A 6,028-nucleotide genomic window follows, 5' to 3' on the forward strand; every position below is an offset into this window, starting at 1 on the left:
AACTGAAACCTCAATTCCTCCTGCCACCACCTCACTTCCCCAGATCCCCTCTAGCATCTTCAGCCCAGTCCGTGTTTTGGAAATGCTTCAGCAAGGATTGGGAAGTGTCTAGTATCTCCTTCTGCAAGGTGCAGGTGTAAAAATAGGACAAGACTTCTTCGCAATCAAACAAACATTTGCGGAGAACAGTTCTGAAGAAAGGTCACTGGATTTGTTTCAGACTTGACTGTGATTTCCTTCACTATTATAATCTACGATCACAGATAGAGAATGACAACTTTATAGAAAATAACCAGTGTACTGTGGTAACTCGGCAGGTCTGGTGTCATATATGGAGAGAGGAAACAGAGTTAATGTTTTGAGTCTGATATTGGGTAGCATGATGGCTCAGTGGTTAGCATGGGTTCCTTATGGCACCCAGGAACCTGGGTTCGATTCCAGCCTTGGGTGACTGTCTCCAGTGTCTGTGTGGGTTTCCTTTGAGTGCTCTGGTGTCCTCCCACAGTCTAAAGTTGTGCAAATTAGGTGAACTTCTCATGCTACACTTGCCTATAGTGTGCAGGCTAGGGGGATTAGCCAAGGGAAATGTAAAGTGGCAGGGGTTGGGATGCTCTTCAGAGGGCTGGTGTAGGACTTCATGGATTGCTTCCACACAGTGGGGATGCTATGCCTCAGGAGAATCACAAATATAAATAGGGATAGACTGAATAAGGAGGGACAAAATAGAGTAAAGGCAGGAAGAAATAAATTCAGTGGGGAAGGGAGAGGCTGAAATGATGGGTCTGCCAGAGCTGTGTAGATAATGGGAAGGAGATACAAGTGGGTGGTGCAGGATTATAGGGATAGGAAAGCTGTAGAGGGCAGATTTCCAGAGGACATGTCATCAGCACTAATCCTGGAAACAACAAGGTAGAAGATTCTTGCTGGACTCAAATGTTAACTCTGTTTCTCTCTCCACAGACGCTGGGAGACATGCTGAGTTTCTCCAGCACTCTCTGTGTCATACAGTCATCCAGCCGGTTTCATATTTCCAGCGTTCACAATATTTTGATTTTAACTCGACAGAACTCTTGGACTATGTCAAATAGTAGCCCCAAAGGAGTCAATCCTTTCAGGACACAAGGGAAGAAATTTTCAAAAGAAGTCCAGAATGTAACAATAAAGAAAATTTGTAAAAGTTTGCATTTTTCAGTTTCTGCTGTGCCTCAAGCTGACAGGAAAAGAAAGAGAAATGGAGTAATTCAAATGATTTCCATTTCTTCGAAGAATTCAAAGCAGCCTGAAAATTCCCCTCGCCCCACTTCATGTTACAAGAATGTTCCAGCTTAAACCATGCAACTATTCCTCACCACATCTAAAAATTTTAAATGTCTTTCAGAACTTCTGGTTACAGTATCAGCCCATGTGGAGTTTCCGAAGGGTACAGATTAGAAATCAATATATTTTTAATGAAAGTTACTGTTTCACAAGCACTTTTAGAAAAGTGCCTCAGTGGTAATGTTCCACAGATGCCTTTGTTTGCAAATATGACTAAGATAAGTTGCTTCGGAATCAATATTGAGTCAACAATTAAGACCATGGATCAAAACGGCATTTGATCGACAAGATGTCACTGCAGGATAACATTGCACCCTTGTTTTCGAACTTTTAAGGAACTTGGCTTCCACAATCATCTCCTAAATTCCTCACCTGATTCAACATGTTTATTATTCTTTCACAAGGTGTGGCATCGCTGTCTAGGCAACCATTTATTGCTGATTCCTAACTATGCCTGAGAAGATAGCTGTTGTTGTGTTATGTCAGCAGGTCAGTATACAAGTATACCTTGAAGAAACATGCTTGTGACATCACCACTACATCATATTAAGTGTCCTGAGGACATAAAGGTTTCAGACTCCATCTTAACTGGGGCCAATTGAAGCATGACATGCTGAGGGAAATGTGCTCATTTTTGTTAATACTAACCAAAACACTGAAGAGCCTGTGCATGTAAATATATGTGAAATTCAGGGGCTGTACTAAACATGAATCTTTCAATATCACATAAGTCGTGTCTAGTTCTTATCTTATGGTAGCCAATATAAGCATTGCTGCATCAAGTACAAATACCTGCTCGTGGCAGCTCAGTTTGGAGCCATCTTTTTGAACGACCACATTCCACCAACTGTCTCACTGGAAATTGAACCCTCAACCCAAGTCATTAGCCTAGGTCTCTGGATTACCAGGCCAGGGACTTTCCCACTGTGTAACCATCACACCGCAAGGGAATGACGCAAAGCTAAGTGGGCATGTGTTTTGTGAGGAAGATATAAGTCAGTTTTAAAGAGGATTTGGACAGGCTTAGTGAATAGGCAAGAATGTAGCAGATTGAATATAACGTTGAGAAATGTGAGGTCATCCACTTTGTTAGGAGGAACAAATGTGCAGGATATTCCTAAATGGGAAGAGGTTGGAAAGTGGAAATGCACAAATGGACCTAGGTGTCCTTGTTGGTAAGTTATTTAAGGCCAACGTATAGGTGTGGCAAGCTATTAGGTGGCCTAATGGAGTGGCAGGCTTTACTGTAAAAGGTTTTGAGTACAGTAGTAGTGAAGTCTTGCTCCAACTGTTTAGGAGCTTGCTTAGACCACACTTGGAGGATTGTTTGTGTGCCATTTTAGCCTCTGGAGAGTTGTAATTGTCACAGAAGGTGTGCAACAGAAGTTCACTAGATTTGTTCTTAGGATGACTTGGCTTGTCTTATGAGAAAGATTGGGCAAACAGCTTGTATTCTCCAATGTACTAAAGAATAAGAGGCAATCTCATTGAAGTCAAGAACATACTTAAAGGGATAGACAACGTAAATGCATGTAAGCCCTAGTTGGGGAGTTTAGAACTAGAGGCTCAATTTAAAAATAAGGAGGATGCCAATTAGGTCCAAGATGAGGAGGAATTGCTTTAGAATCATAGAATCTCTACAGTGTGGAACCAGGCCATTTGGCCCAATGAGTCCACACTGACCCTCTGAACAGTATCCCACCTAATCCCTATTTCCCATGGCTAATCCACCTAGCCTGCACATCTTTGGACTGTGGGAGGAAACCAGAGCATCGGGAGGAAACCTATGCAGACATGGGGAGAATGTACAAACTCCACGCAGACAGTGGCCCAATGCTGAAATCGAACCTGGATCTCTGGTGCTATGAGGCAGCAGTGCTAACCACTGAGCCACCATGCCACCCACACCAACAGTGTAATGACTGATAGGGTTGTGAACCTTTAGAATTCTCTGCCACAGGGGGCTGTGGAAGTTAGTTTTTGAGTGGCCTGCTGAATGGCTTACTCCTGTTCCTTAGTCACTAAGCAGGCTCAATGGGCTGTATGGGTCACTCCTGCTTCTTTTTCTCATGTTCTTATCATTATGTTTCTGACTGGTGTTACCGAATGAGAAATCCAGCCACTGCAAAACAGGAACATTCTTCATAAATGAGTATTTTTTTACTCATTTATAAAGCAATACCAACACAATATGAATCACTTTGAAATAACCAATGTTTCTTCAATCACTCATTGAAAAGTATACATACTTCACTTTCTAGAAAAGGACACATTTTGTCAATGAAATTTCTATTGTTGAACTGAATTACACTGTGAAGGAATATCTTACAATTTAGTATCTGGTCCATGTTGAATTGGGAAGTCCTTGGAACCATTCTCTGTACTGTGTGGTGCTGTCTCAGCCTTCTGCTATTGAGCTCATCATCTGTCACATTCAGTCTCGATTGCCTGCCATCCTCCCTTTTACTATTGAAGAATTCTGCATCGAGTAACTCACCTCCTCACTCCCCAAAGCCTGTCCAGTATCTACAACGCACAAGTGAGGAACGTGATGGAATATTCCCCACTTGCCTGGATGAGTGCAGCTCCAACACCATCCAGGACAAAGCAGCCCACTTGATAGGCACCCCATCCACAAACGTACACATCCTCCACCATCGAAACAAAGTAGCAGCAGTGTATTCCATCTGCAAGATATACTGCAGATATCCATGAGGGCTCCTTGGACAGCATCTTCCAAACTGTGACCACTACAATCTAGGACAAAGGCAGCAGATACATGGGAACACCACTACCTGCAAGTTTCCCTCCTATCCATTCACCATCCTGACTTGGAAATATAACACCGTTCCTTCACTGTCACTGGATTAAGGTCAACGTTAGAAATGCAGGGACCTTTTAAGACTCAAAATGAGCAGCTCCTGCGTACAGTCACGGCTGCTCCGAGACCCTGTGCGATCAGAGTCAATGAGTCTCCAAGGTTAATGAAGCCAGTACAAAAATTAGACAAAGTACTGATCCAGAGTTGAATGAGAGCATTAGACTTTCAGTTCTTGGAGGCCTGAATTTAGAGTGAGGGGCTTTTGTGATGCAGTGGTAGTGTCCTTACCTCCAAGCCAGGAAGACTAGTCACAGGTCCCACCTATTCCAGATATGTGTAGTAACATCATTGAACAGATTGATCAGGAAAATATCAAGAGTTCTTGCCTTTAGAAAGACAGGTAGGTACCATGGATGATTGGATTGTACTAATTCCAAACCCTTCCTTCTTTTCCTACTTTCCTTTTTTTTAGTTATGGCATACCTTCTGCTTCCAGTGACCAATATGTGCTATCCCATTATTTTATGTTATCAATCAATAAGCCAAGATATGATGCAGACCATTTTTGCTGTTGTATGACATTGTAAATCCCTTGCCTCAGTATAGGCTAGGTTGCTAATTCCCTTTTGATTCTGTCCAGTGCCATGTGCAGGCAAACATTTTGAATCAGAACAACAAACTGGACATCAGTGTAGAACCCTTGCTCTGCCATCAATTATAAACTCTGCACACTAGTTTTAAGACGAATACACCTCAAACTAAACCAGCTCGCTCTCAAACCCCAGTTTCCTAGACATAGGTCAGGTATAACTCATTTTCACTCATTCTAGAAACCCCAACTCAAAAAGCTCAGCATTCACAACGACATCAAGATGAGTTAATGAGTAAAAGTACAAATTTGCTAACAAACATTAAATTCACCACGCTAAAACAAATTGAAATTGATGAACCATTTCTCCATGTACCATATCCAATTAAAAATACTCACCATTAGAATGGGAGTTTGTGCAAGAACAATGGGGCAAATTGTTTGTTGACTTTCTGAGACTGATTCCCGAAGTGTAGTCACTTCTTGGTCAGAAGCAGCTTTTCCTTCAAGTGTACATGTGGCGCCTTGCCAAGTGACAGCGGCTCTTCAACTCTGTGCCTATCAACATCTCTTTGAGGTTGCTGCTCGAAAGAACTTCCTGTTCATCTGATTTACAGTGATCTCTGAAGCTGGGATCTAGCAATCACACAAACTGGTTATCATCAAAGCTGCATAATGTTGCTTTGTAACTTTGAATGTCGCAGAAACACTATGAAGTGATTAGAGGCAGGAAGTGCATAGGAACACCATTTTTCCAAGGCACACATGCATCACCTCCATTTTGGAACTATATCCTTTCATTGTTACTGGGGTAACTTCCTGGAGCTCCCTCCTTAACAGCACTGTGCGTGTACCTGTAACACATGGACCGCTGCAGAAGGGGTTCACCATCATTTTCTCAAGGACAACGTCCTTGGCAAGTATTATTAAGGAGAATCCCAAGGCACTTTGAACATGTATTAGGAGTAGGGAGTAACTAGGGAAAGGGTACGTCCACTCTAGGACAAAGGAGGAAATTTACGCATAGAGCTGGAGGAAAGTGTGTGAGGTCCGTAATGAGTCCTTTGCATTGGTGCTCATGGGGGGAGAAAGACATGAATGATAGCAAGGTTTGAGAGGCGTATGTTGGGACATGATAATTTTAAGAAGAAAGAGGTTTGGTTTGGCTGAGGGAGCAATGTGCACAAAGACAAGGCAAAGCAATGCAAAGTAGGGGTGTTGGGAGCATCGAGATAGGCTCAAAGAGAGAGAGAGAGAAAGCGCCTTGACAGTGAATGAGGAGCCTGGAGATGTAGCCTAGT

General features: G+C 42.6%; 1 protein-coding gene across 1 annotated transcript in view; it reads right to left on the reverse strand.

Moving 5' to 3' along the window:
• Nucleotides 1-5,188, reverse strand: part of LOC109929202 (granulocyte-macrophage colony-stimulating factor receptor subunit alpha-like) — a 43,515-nt gene extending 38,327 nt beyond the window's left edge. The window contains exon 1 of the mRNA XM_048597886.1: nt 5,127-5,188. The gene's annotated coding sequence lies outside the window, so the exon portion shown is untranslated. The remainder of the gene's footprint in view (nt 1-5,126) is intronic.
• Nucleotides 5,189-6,028: the final 840 nt, after the last annotated feature.

The sequence above is a fragment of the Rhincodon typus genome, chromosome 6, assembly GCF_021869965.1.
Source record: "Rhincodon typus isolate 14 chromosome 6, sRhiTyp1.1, whole genome shotgun sequence".
Lineage (NCBI taxonomy): Eukaryota > Metazoa > Chordata > Chondrichthyes > Orectolobiformes > Rhincodontidae > Rhincodon > Rhincodon typus.